Source organism: Vombatus ursinus, unplaced genomic scaffold (genome assembly GCF_900497805.2).
Source record: "Vombatus ursinus unplaced genomic scaffold, bare-nosed wombat genome assembly UNPS02014812.1, whole genome shotgun sequence".
NCBI classification, from domain to species: domain Eukaryota; kingdom Metazoa; phylum Chordata; class Mammalia; order Diprotodontia; family Vombatidae; genus Vombatus; species Vombatus ursinus.
This window is the reverse complement of record NW_020954590.1, coordinates 41270551-41283337: the sequence shown is the minus strand read 5'-3', so window position 1 is coordinate 41283337 and position 12787 is coordinate 41270551. Positions and strand designations below refer to the sequence as shown.

The 12787-nt window shown below is 38.7% G+C and overlaps 1 pseudogene; it reads left to right on the top strand.

The window, feature by feature from the left end:
• The first annotated feature begins 1043 nt into the window (after positions 1 to 1043).
• On the top strand, positions 1044 to 2392 carry LOC114054173 (annotated as a pseudogene).
• The last annotated feature ends 10395 nt before the right edge of the window (positions 2393 to 12787 follow it).

Sequence of the window (12787 nt, the reverse complement as noted above, 5' to 3'; positions counted from 1 at the left end):
TCAGACTGCCATTTTTTTTGTTTGTCTGATTGTTTGTTTTGGGGGGGGGTTTATGCAGGTACACAATGGCATTACTAGACATTGTGGTGCTGATCCTAGGAATGCTGTCTTTAAAGCAACCTAATTCCTCTCATTCCCTTCAGCTAAGATGTTAGCAATTAGCAGTAATTTGCTTGACTGTCCACAGAAACTCCTTTAGCAATCTCCCTTCCACGTTCAACTTGAAATTTTCTTTTTAAATCTCTTATTCATCTCTTCCTACTTTTGCCAAATTCACTTGCTAGACTGCCCTCTTACATGCTGTCCCTTACATATTTAGATAAATGATGATAAAACATGATAAAACAATGTAACTGGAAATGAGAAAAATAATAGCTAAATCTATACTGGAGGTCTTGCTTTACAAAACTAGGTGGGGAGGGGAGCGGTGGTATTTCTCTCTGGGTGAATCTGATTGGGACGAACACAAAGAAATTCTTAGTTCAAAAAGTTGCTGACCTAATTTTAGATTTCTATTGCATTGTCCTCTAGGGTTGTGGTTTTATCATGTAACTCTTTATGATATCAATCTCTGTGGTTACTTTAAAACCAGAAATGAGGACTGAAAATGTGACCGAAATTTTGAAACCACAAACCACAGTGCAGAAAAATCCCATCAAAAAGTCAACAAATCCTAAAGTATAACTTGGGGATTTGACATAAGGGTCCTAGAAAAAGAGAAAATAGGAAAATTTGGTTGCTGTGAGGGAATTGAGTGATGAGTCTTCCATTTTGCAAGGCAGAATTTTTGATGTTAGGTTCTAGAGTAACGTTACTATAATTCACAATAGAATCCTTGGAAAGCACTGGAAAAACAGGAGGAATTAGCAACTGGGGTAACAAAACTAGGAGGGTTCAGGAAGGAAACAAGCATTTATTAAGTGTGCTTAATAAATATTAAGCTTCGGTGGGTTACTTTGACTCTTAGTTTGTAGAGGGCTGCAATGAGAACCCGGGTATCCCTGCAACTGCCATCTTGTTCACTGCTTAACCCACCAACCACCATGCATGAGTGCATCTCTATCCATGTTGGCCAGGCTGGTGTCTAGCTTGGCAATGCCTGCTGGCAGTTGTACTGCCTAGAGCACAGTATGCCTTTTGGGCAGATGCCAAGTGACAAAACCATTGGGGGATGAGATGACTTCTTCAACACCTTCTTCAGTGAAACAAGAGGTAGCAAACGTGTTCCCAGAGCAGTGTTTGTAGACCTGGAACCAACTGTCATTGATAAAGTTCATATAGGAACCTCTGCCAGCTCTTCCAAACTGAACAACTGATCACTGGCAAGGAAGATGCTGCCAATAATTATGCCCATGGGCATTACACTATTGGCAAGGAAATCATAGACTTGGTTCTAGACCAGATTGAGAAGCTGGTAAACCAGTGCACTGGTCTTCAAGCCTTCTTGGTTTTCCATAGCTTCAGTGGTGGGACTGACTCTAGTTTGACCTTTCTGCTGATGGAACATCTGTCTGTTGATTATGGCAAGAAGTCCAAGTTGGAGTTGTCAATTTACCCAGTCCCTCAGGTTTCCACAGCTGTAGTGGAGCCCTACAACTCCATTCTGACCTCTCACATCACCCTGGAGCACTCTGATTGTGCCTTAATGGTAGACACGAGGCCATCTATGATGTCTGTCACGGAAATTTTGACATTGAGTGCCTAACCTACACTCATCTGAATCGCCTTATTACCCCAATAGTGTCCTCCATCACTGCCTCTCTCTGATTTGATGTCATGCCTTGAATGTTGATCTGACAGAATTCCAGACCAACATGGTGCCCTATCCCCATAGCTATTTCTCTCTGGCCACATATGCCCCAGTCGTCTCTGCTGAGAAAGCCTATCATGAGCAACTTTCTGTAGCAGAGATCACCAATGTTTGCTTTGAGCCTGCCAACCAGATGGTGAAATGTGACCCTCACCATGGTAAATACATGGCTTGCTGCCTGCTCTACCATTATGATATGGTTCCCAAAGATGTCAATGCTGCTATTGCCACCATCAAGATAAAGTATAGCATCCAGTTTGTGGATTGGTGCCCAACTGGCTTCAAGATTAGCATAAACTACCAGTCTCCCACTGTGGCTCCTAGTGGTGACCTGGCCAAGGTACAGCAGGCTGTAGGCATGTTAAGCAACACCACAGCCATTGCTGAGGCCTGGGCTCACCTGGACCACAAATTTGATCTGATGTATGACAAGCATGTCTTTGTCCATTGGAACGTGGGAGAGAGCATGGAGGAAAGAGAGTTCTCTGAGGCACCCTGGAGACTGCCCTGGAGAAAGATTATAAGGAGGTTGGTGTGGATTCTATTGAAGGAGAGGGTGAAGAGAAAGGAGAAGAATACTAGTTACCCCTTCCATACAACTCTACAGCATGTTGCATCCAAAACTCATGAACTTAAACATGCTTAGCTTATCTATAACCTAGGCAACTGTTGAGAAGGTACATGATAGTATGAAGGCAATCTTGATAGTACAGCTAGCTATCTGGTTAGTTTGTCTATGCTATCAAAGCTGTGATCATGTCTAAGTTTTCCATCTGTCTCTGTAAAAAGTTTTCCATCATGTTTATGAAATTAAAGGCTTTAAGGAAAAATGCAAAAAGTAAATTAATAAATAAATAATAAATTTAATAAATAAGTAATAAAGTATGCTCAATAACTAGGTGATATATTAAGCATATTATAAATATTATCTCATTTGATCCTCACAACAATCCTAGGAAACAAGTGTTATTATTATCTCCATTTTACAGCTGAGGAAACTGAGGCAGGCAGAAGTTAGGTGACTTGCCCACCAGGGTTACACAGATAGTAACACATACTGAATTTGAACACAGGTCTTATTGACTCCAAGTCCAGTGTTCTATCCGCTGTGCCAACTAACTTCACCTGAATTTTATTTCTTGGTAGGAGCAAGTTCAATAGAAAATTATTGGAAATATTATGAAAGTATAGTGTGAATGTTTGGCTCGAGCATGGAGAAGAAAAATCTAATTTTCAATTGATCTGTGATCTAATTGGCATGAGTGCTCTCTTCACCTATGCAGGTTACAACCCACTTATATCCGTTATCATCTTGTACAAGTCTTGTCTGCGTCTTCGTCACAGAGGATGCATTCAAAGTGCCAAAGACCTTCTCCTGTAATTTTAATATTTTATAGATAAAAGTACAACCTCATTTTTGCTACATGAGAAGCTCACCTCATTTTTCAACATGCTTGTGATAATATCCTTTACATCACTTCCATGAATATCATTCATGGAGGACCTTGGGTATAAAATCTAAAAGAAGAACCCACCTTATTTATGTGACATTTGGCCTTAGGAAAAAAGGAATCTCTCTAAAACAGCAAGTGATTTTGAATTGGGGTTATTTTCACACTGTACCAGTACTTTGATTCTACAAAGTACCCCATAAAATGATGGGTGCCAAAGTAGAGTCCAAAAATAAATTAATATTGATTAGAAACTTTTATCTAGGGAAAAAGGAAAGAAAATGTCCAACTTAGAAAAAAAATCAACATTTGGTAAAAATGCCTTCTACATGTTACTTTCCACTAACTGATAGAACTTGAGGATTCTGTTTAGGAGACAATCTATATTCAAACACAAACTCTCTAAAAGTCCAGATTTTCCAAGGACCACTTTTATCTGATATAGTACCAAGATAGCTGCTATCAAGAGTCAGAAAGACCTTGGTTTAGGCTGTGTGACCTAAGCCAAGTCATTTAACCTTTTAGTGCCTTAGGCAATTCTTTAAGAGGAAGTTCCAAAGATGATACAGATTTACATTGGTGGAGAGACTTTCAATCACAGAGAGTTCCCCATATCAATGAAATCTCAGGTATAGAGCCCATCAAAATTAGCTAATTATTTAATTGAATTTCGGGGAATGTGTGAAAATTCATGAGTTGTAGAAATAACCTGTTTTTAAAAACGTTTTATTGATGTGCTTTGTAAATTATCACTGTTAATCTTCCATTCGCCTAGTTCATTCCCTCCACAGGACTGCCCCTGTAACAAATAAGTATATCTAAACAACACAAATTGATACAATGGCCATGTCTTAAAATACATAACTTCTGCCATTTATTTGCCACCAGTTGTTCTTCTTGTTTTCATCTCCGCTACCCCCCCACAAGTTCATCACCAGATCATCAAGGAGATTGCTTTGGCTGTGGTATTCACTCACCACTACCCTCAGTTGCTTTGGCCCTTCTGATGGAGAGTAGAACAAAAATCTCTTCCCGTGACCTTCCTTTATAGAGGGCTCAAAATCCCTACCATATCTTCATATGCCACCAACCAATCTATTTGGTTTCAACTCCACTGTTACCATCACCACCACCACCACCACCATTATCATCATCATCATCATCACCATCATGACCCCCCCGACCCCCATCCATGCTCTGTCTTCCCTCACCCCTTCATCTTCTTTTTGTGTATTATCTTCTCCCATTCAATTGTAAGCTCCTTAAGGACAGGAACTGTCTTTATCTTTCTTGTTTGTATCCCCAGCATTTAGTAAAGTAAGGAGCACGCAGTAGGAGATTAATAAATATTTATTGTTTTGTACTTCTAATTTTCCACCTCTTTACTGTCAGGCAGGAGGCATGCTCTACCATCAGTCTTCTGAATTTATGTGTATTAATCAAAATTAAGTCTTTCAGTGTTGTTTTCCTGTATAGTATTGTGGCTATAGTAGAAATTGCTCTCCTGGTTTTCGTTAGAAAAATAACTCCTTTAAGAAGAACAGTATTTCAAAATATGTGAAAATACTGTGGCTGCTGAGACTCAAATTCAGGGTCAACAATGAAACACTTACTTTGACCATAGTGGTGGTTTGGGAGTACCCACTGACTCACCCCAGAATGTCTACCTTGCAATTTTCTGCATCTATTTTTAAGAGTTAAAAACAGATGTGTTCTCAGGTTGGGAATGGAAGATAAATTTATGGGGAAATAGGATGTTGTTACTAGGGTGGCTGAAAATAGATACTAGAGAGGCCTTTTATTACAATATTAGTGTTACTCTTCTCTTCTCCTGCCATCTGAGATGTGCACAAAGAATTGGAAAGACTCATAGCTCAGGGAGAAATCCAAAAGCCAGTATCTAAGGTCAAGGAAGATGTAAATTTATATTTGGCCTTTGTTCAAGTAAAATGCTGAAAAGTAGGGCTATTTGAAGGAACCCTAGCCAGCCCAAGAGGGGTTCAATGATTCTGTGTAAGGCATAAAATATTAATTAAATTTTTAAAAATCTAATTCTTTATGTTATTAGAGATGGTAAAAATCATGGAATATGAATATGAAAATTGAATACAAAGGCAACGTGTCAAAGAAATCTAAAAAATAAAACTATAAGTGGTCTACAAAAACAGATTTTACTTTACATATATTTTTAGTCATTGTCTCAGCATTATACTTATTCTTCTAAGACTTTTAGAATGCCAGATACAATGTAATTTGCTGAGCAGGAGAGTAACAAAAGCTCAGGAGAGCTGATTAATTACTTGTAAAAGTATTGGCTAAGAGAGTGAGGGTCACTTGGCAGTCTCATAGGAAAGCCAATCCCTACAGCTGCTGACCTGTCCAATTTCATCTTTGGATTATTCCTGAATTTCAACCTACATTAAGTATAAAATATCTTGGAGAGTCCCAAAGTCAGAAAATTCATTAATTCACATCAATTTTAAATTAGCCCAAACCCCACGATTCTGGTTATCTATTTCTCCTTACATCGGTAGCAGGGAACAACCAGACCCTTCCAGAACAAAAGAACAATACAGCCTGCAGTGCAAATGCTTCCTCTTGGACGTGTCCTTCCCCAAACCCATACAAAGTGTCCTTTAATAGAATTTGTTCAGTTGGCCGTGACTTCAGCCACCAATTTGGACAACTTTGAGGGAGGAGGTTTGCTCACTCAGAAGCGTGTGAGGTTTCTGTGACTGTGAGACAGGACAGGAACCATTATTGTTCCCACAGAAAAATCTGTAAATCCTACTAGTGAGAGAAGGACTTGGCTCTTTGGTATGGTTTCACTCCTCTCAAACTGTGTGTTATTTTTCCTTAAAAAATTTGAGAAAACTTTTCCAGGGCTAGAATTTAGCCACTAATTTCCCTTGAGTTGAAAAAGTTCTCTCTAGTAGATAAATATTGTCCTTGTGGTATGGTATTGTTACTCAAAGTTTCTATAATAAAAAAAATCAACTTGAAAACAACTATTTCTACCTCCGTGGCAAATTTTCCACTGTAAATTTCAAATCTGATAGTATATTTTATTTACAAGTTTGAGTATATAAACACAGTTTAATTACAGGGTAACATAACTTTGGGTTAATCATGAATATCCAATTATGCATAAGTTTTGGTTCCCATATTTATTTGATATATCAGTAATTAACTTGACAGTGGGATTTTGTTTTGCCCTTTTGGGCCCTTCTTCCCTATATTTCCTTAGCTTCCTTTGATCTTCCTCCCTGGGTGCTGCCTTTTTTGTTTGTTTGGTTTTGATCTGTCTTCATTTATTAAAAAAAAAAAATAGATCTTATCCCTGTTCCTCCTACTTGGCTATCCAAAAGGGTTGGAACTAAATATATTCTCAGCATGCCCTGCCCGTGATTTTGAATCTTTCCTTCCCCTTTCGAAGGGCACTACCTCAAACTCGACATGTTCAAATTGGGATTCATTCCCTTCCCACCAAATCCAGAGTGGTTTTCTGACTTCTCTGTTTTCGTCAATAGCACCACTCCCTAAGGACCCAGGCTCAAAAATTCCGCCATCTTTTATTACTCATTAAGTTTCCCCTCCTAAATCCAAACACTCAACCTAATGCTGTTACTGTTTTTTCTTCAAGATGCTTTCTGTAGCTATGATTTCCTTTCCATTGCCACTGTTACCTCCCTCATCTAGCCTCTTATCATCTTTTTCCTGGATTATTATAATAGTCTCTCAACTGATCTCTGCTTCAAGTCCCTCTCTCCTCCACACCATTTGAAGCATCATCACAAGATGAATCTTCCCATATCATTTCTTTCTTCATGTCACTCTTGTGCTCATAAACTTTTTTTCTCCCACTCCATAAATATTTATTAAGCATTTTCTTTTTTAAATTTTTTTATTTTATTTTTTCTCAATTATATCTAAAAACAACTTTTAACATTTGTTTTTATAATTTTCGAGTTCCAAATTCCCTCCCTCTCTCTCCTCACCTCTCCTTAAGAAGGCAAGCACTTTGATATAGATTATACATGTGCAATCAGGCAAAACTTATTTTCTTATTTGCCATGTTGTAGAAGAGAACACAGAGCCCCCCCCCCAAAAAAAACCCCAGAAAAATAAAAAAGTTTAAAAAAGTATGCTTCAAGCTGCATTTAGATGCTCACAAACTTTTAATACTTCCTTACCACTTTTAGAATAAAGTCCAAAATCTTCAGAGTGGGATGCAAGGCTCTCCACAATCTGGCACCAATCTGCTTCCCAACATGAACCCTCTCTTTCGGCCTCCAGCTCTTCGCTGCTTTTAGGCACACGTGGAGTTCACCAGGTCTATCTGTGGCTACATTTAAGTACCCGGGAGTAAGTTTGCTAGTAAGGAATCTCCAGATAGAAACACAGCATAAGAAACCAGCATCATACCGCATAAGAACTAGCATGTGGGTGCTGAATTTATCCAATGTACTTATACTAAGCATGGGCTGGGTTTACAGTGTGATTATAAAGTAATAATAATAGCTTATATTCACATGACACTGACTAGTTTAGACATTTTCTTCACAACAATCGTGTGAAGTAGGTAATATAAGTGTTATTATACCCATTTTATAAATGAGTACTCTAAGGCTCCAGGGCACTTAGGGGCTTGCTTGTAGTCATATAACTAGTAAGAAGCAGCAGCAGGACCTAAGCAGAGGTCTTCTGACTCCATCCACATGCCTCTCCACTAATAGAGCTCATTCTGCTCTATTCTTCCCATGTGCATGAGATTGAGTGCCAGATCCTGGATCAGGAGCTTTGGTTTGTGGTTGAAGAAAGGGTGGTATGTTACCCTCTGGGGTCCTAACATTCCTTTTATGCTCTCAGGGGCGTGGTGATCCTCATGAGGGAGTCATTTGTTAGTGGGATCAAGGACATACTGGGGTCTCTGATGCTGATAGATTCACAGATTATTAAAGGAGGAAAATAGCAGAGGTCCCACCTTCGTTTGAAAACACACAGGAATGGAAATGGGAAACTACCTGACTTTTACACTCTGCGACTTGGTTCACCTGTTCCTCTTGCCTGGATTGCCTTTCCCTGTCTGCTTCCTTTATTTTTTTTTTAATTTAATTGTTTTTTTTTACAAAATAAAATAGGCATTTCCATAACATAGTAACATTTTTTATAAAAAGATGATTGCACATGAAACTGCAAATCAGTCATGTATAGCATGCTATTCCTTTGAAATATATAATAAAGTTATCATGTAAGTTATCATAATTTTTTTCCTTTTTTCTTTCCTCCTCCCCACACCTTGTTTAATAGAATCCTACTAAATCTTTTATTAGGTCCCTAGCACCATATAGACATATCCCTTAAAAATCGGGACCAGGGAGGAAAGTAATTCTTCAACCAGACATCTTTAGAACTTCAGATGTGGATTCATCACAGTCTCACCCCTGTAAGTCCACTGTGTTCAAACTCAAGTATGATCATGTACACTGAGAAACCTAGAGACCTACAACTGTTTGCTCTTTTGGCAGCTTCTCCAAAAGGCACACCAGAGCACAAAGACTACATTTTGAAGAAAACATTAGAGCCCCCAGCTATCATAATTCTCTGCTCTGCCTCAAGAATCCAGCCACTCAGGGCAGCTAGGTGACGCAGTGCATAGAGCACTGACCCTGCAGTCAAGAGGACCTGAGTTCAAATCGGGCTCCAGACACTTGACGCTTACTAGCTGTGTGACCCTGGGCAAGTCACTTAGCCCCATTGCCTAGCCCCACCCCACCCCAAAATCCAGCCCCTCCCTCTCTTTTCACATGTAAATAGTCAGCCACAGTAGGATTTTATTAGCTAATCTCAATATACCAACAAATACCCACACCCTTTGTCTTCCTTAAACACATCAACAACAATCTGTGAGTAGTAGTAGCGGACAAACAACAACTGAATACATACTCTGGAGAGGCAGAGATGGCAGTACACTTAACTGACAAAATGCTACCTGCTCTTTTCTGCTTCAGTGGATTTCCTGTTTCACCTTCCTTGCTGTAATGGGACTTTTAAAGGCCTTGCTCAATTTGTGTCTCCTCTACAAAGTCCACACTGACTACTCTAGTCTACATTGAGTTCTAGCACCTATAACCTTTTGTAGCATTTTTTACCCTTATTATTTATTTACTTATTGCTATTTTGCATATTTAATTAAATATATGTTTAAGAGAGGGAAATGGCCAATGAGGGTTAGCAATTAGAGCATGTATGATGTCCTCTGCTTGTTGCCTATCCATGTAGAAGCTTCATGAGTCTATGACTGGAAATGTGGGATTGAGGGGTTCTTTTCCATCTGTGCTTTAGAGCATGCCTACCTATCCTCTGAGTATTTCCTAGCACTTAGCATGTGGTGACTAAAAGCCTTTGAGCAGCTATGGAGCCAGAACTGAGTATGCATACAAAAGGCTTGAATAGATGAAATCTCCTCTCTTCCTTGGAAGCTTTCAAGGAAAGGAAAGAGGAAGAAGAACTGCTCTAGGCCTTCAAGCTGGGGTTTAGCAGAGGGGGAATAGAAGTGGTCTATTGCCTGCCACCAGCTGCCTCATGAATACATGGCATCTCTGCATCTCTTGCCTCTTTGTGTTTATTCTTTCCTAATTCTAACACAGGTATGACCTTATTTGTTTCAAGGCATTGGGAGAGGCATCAAAGGTCTAGCAACTGGAGTCGGTAACAGAGTCTGGCAGCCATAACCAAAACCAGAGAAGAACCAGCCCTGAGAAGCAAGTTACAGAACCATCCTGGCAGTGAGTTAATTCCATAGCCCAGACACTATGTCCTACAAGCAAAGGAGCATTCATCGGCTAGGCCACACCCGGAAATGAATTTGATGTCAGGGATGTTTTGTAGCACCTACTTTGAGTCCATTCTCCCTGGGGACTAAGGTAGTAGAGTGTGAGTAGGGTCTACCTATACATTCTCAGGGAATATCCCTTTGTCAAGTTAATTTAACTGATTAAATAATATTGGGGAGATATTAACTGGCAATTAATATAGGAAGGTGGGCACACTGGTTGGAAGCTCATGAACAGTAGTATTAGAAAACCTCACTCTTTTTTTGTAAATGGTATTTTATTTTCTCCAATTACATGTAAAGATAGTTTTCAATAGTCATTTTTTATAAGATTTTGAGTTCCAAATTTTTCTCTCTCCTTTTCTGCTCTCTCTCCTCCCCAAGATGGAAAACAATCTGATATAGATTGTACAGATACAATCATGTTAAAAATATTTCCACATTAGTCATGTTATGAAAGAAGAAACAGAATAAAAGGGGAAAAATGTGAAAATGGTATGCTTCAATCTACATTCAGACTCCACAGTTCTTTCCCTGGATAGCATTTTCCATCAGGAGTCTTTTGGAATTGTCTTGGATCATTGTATTTCTGAGAAGAGCTAAGTCTTTTAAAGTTAATCTTTGCACAACGTTGTTGTTATTGTATAGAATGTTCTCCTGGTTCTGCTCACTTCATTTTGCATCAGTTCTTGTAAGTCTTTCCAGGTTTTTGTGAAATCTGCCTGTTCATCATTTCTTAAAGCATAATAGTATTCCATTACATTCATATACCCCAACTTGTTCAGCCATTCCCCAATTGATGTGCATCCCTTTGATTTCCAATTCTTAGCTACCACAAAAAGAACTACTATAAATATTTTTGCACATGCAGGCCTTTTTCCCTTTTTTATCTCTTTGGGATACAAGTCTAGTAGTGGTATTGCTGAAACAAAGAATATGAACAGTTTGATTGCCTTTGGGCATAGTTCCAAATTGCTCTCCAGGATGGTTGGAGAGATATGTGTGTATATGTATGTATGTATGTATGTATTTGTATGTATGTATATTAGCAACCATGGAGTAGTATGTAGTCTTAGAGCTAGGAAGACTTGGGTTTAATTCTCACCTCTCATACATACTGCCTATGTGACCCTGGGGAAATCATTTAACTTAGTGCTTTAGGTAGTTTTGTAAGATTAAAAGTTGTAAAGAATGTGTCAGCTTGCATTGGTAGATTGAGTTTCCTTTTTCTTATACCAGTGAAATCCTAAGTCCAGTCCTTGTCCTTAAGTATACATGTATATGGGGATGTGGTTGTATTTGTATTTATGCATGTATATGTATGTATTAAAGTTGTTCTAAAAGATGTGTTTCTAGTTTCAACTAGGTATGCCTCAAATTGTGTGGCATTCACACTTGCAATACACTTTCCATCTCCCAATATCCTATAGAGTATCAGGATTTTTCCATGGCAAAGAGCAACACTATGTCTTGAGCAAAAATAATAATAATAATAATAATAATAATAATAATAATTTGAGAACCAAGTGTTGTACTATCTCCTTCCCTAAACAACAACTCCTGGAGGATAGGCACTATATATTCAGTCCATGTCTTATTTTATGGTTGACTCTATATATGAATACATGTTGGAGAGGACCCAGTTTGAATCTCCTGCTTCCCAAAAGAACTATGGGCATAATAACCACTGGTTCCCCATTCAGAACACCTGGGGAATGAATGACCTATGGAAGCACCTTTTCCTATGCAGATGTAGAGGACTTAAAAGCTAACACATTACTGGTGCCCAGAAGCATCTACCCTGCCCTCCAATTCTGCTGCCAGAGTAGCTCTCTCTGCCAAGACAAGGGGGCTCCTGGCACCCAAGGCTAGAGAACAGAATCCATTTTCCAACAGCAACAATTTTATAAATGGTGACTGAGTGTAATTAAAATTGCACAATTTTATTATAACTCAGTAACATTATGAGTTAAAGAGACATTAGTGTGCTGACATGGAAACCTCACCACCATTTATAATTCTGTTTAAAAGGGAATGTGCAGTCTTACAAATAACCAATTTATAAATTATTTTTTGGAATACAACTCAACTGTAAATTGGCCATTAGCTATAATTCTTTTGTATCCCCCCTACCCTCCACCCAATGCTACTTTCAGTATATGGCCAAATGTACAACCCATCTGATCCCAGGATGCTGTCTACTGCCTGAGATTTTTAGGAAAAACATTCTGCCTAATTAGTTAGCATGTACGAACTAATCCAAGTCCAGTAGGTGCTAACCACCTGGCCACTGCTAACACTATATGATTGATTGCCACCAGTAGTTATGCCAGCAGGATTAGATTAATTAACAACTATAATTATAAAAATTCTTATGGCTCACACACATATGGGTATCTGACTATGTGGTCCACTATATGAAGAAACTTGAATTTCCCAGGCCTAGAACAAAATGATACAGAGACAGGTGATTAAACAATAACTCTCTCTTCTGCCATTCATTCATCCAACAAACATTTGCTTAGCTTCCACTATGTGTAAAGACCTAGGCTAAGTGCTAGATTTATGAAAAAAATGAATGGGCTTGATTCTCAACCCAATGGGCAGCAACAGCAGAAATGTCTATGTATCGGAAGCAATAATCCATAATGATAATCACAAGCACAAATTAGTATAACAGAATCACAGAGC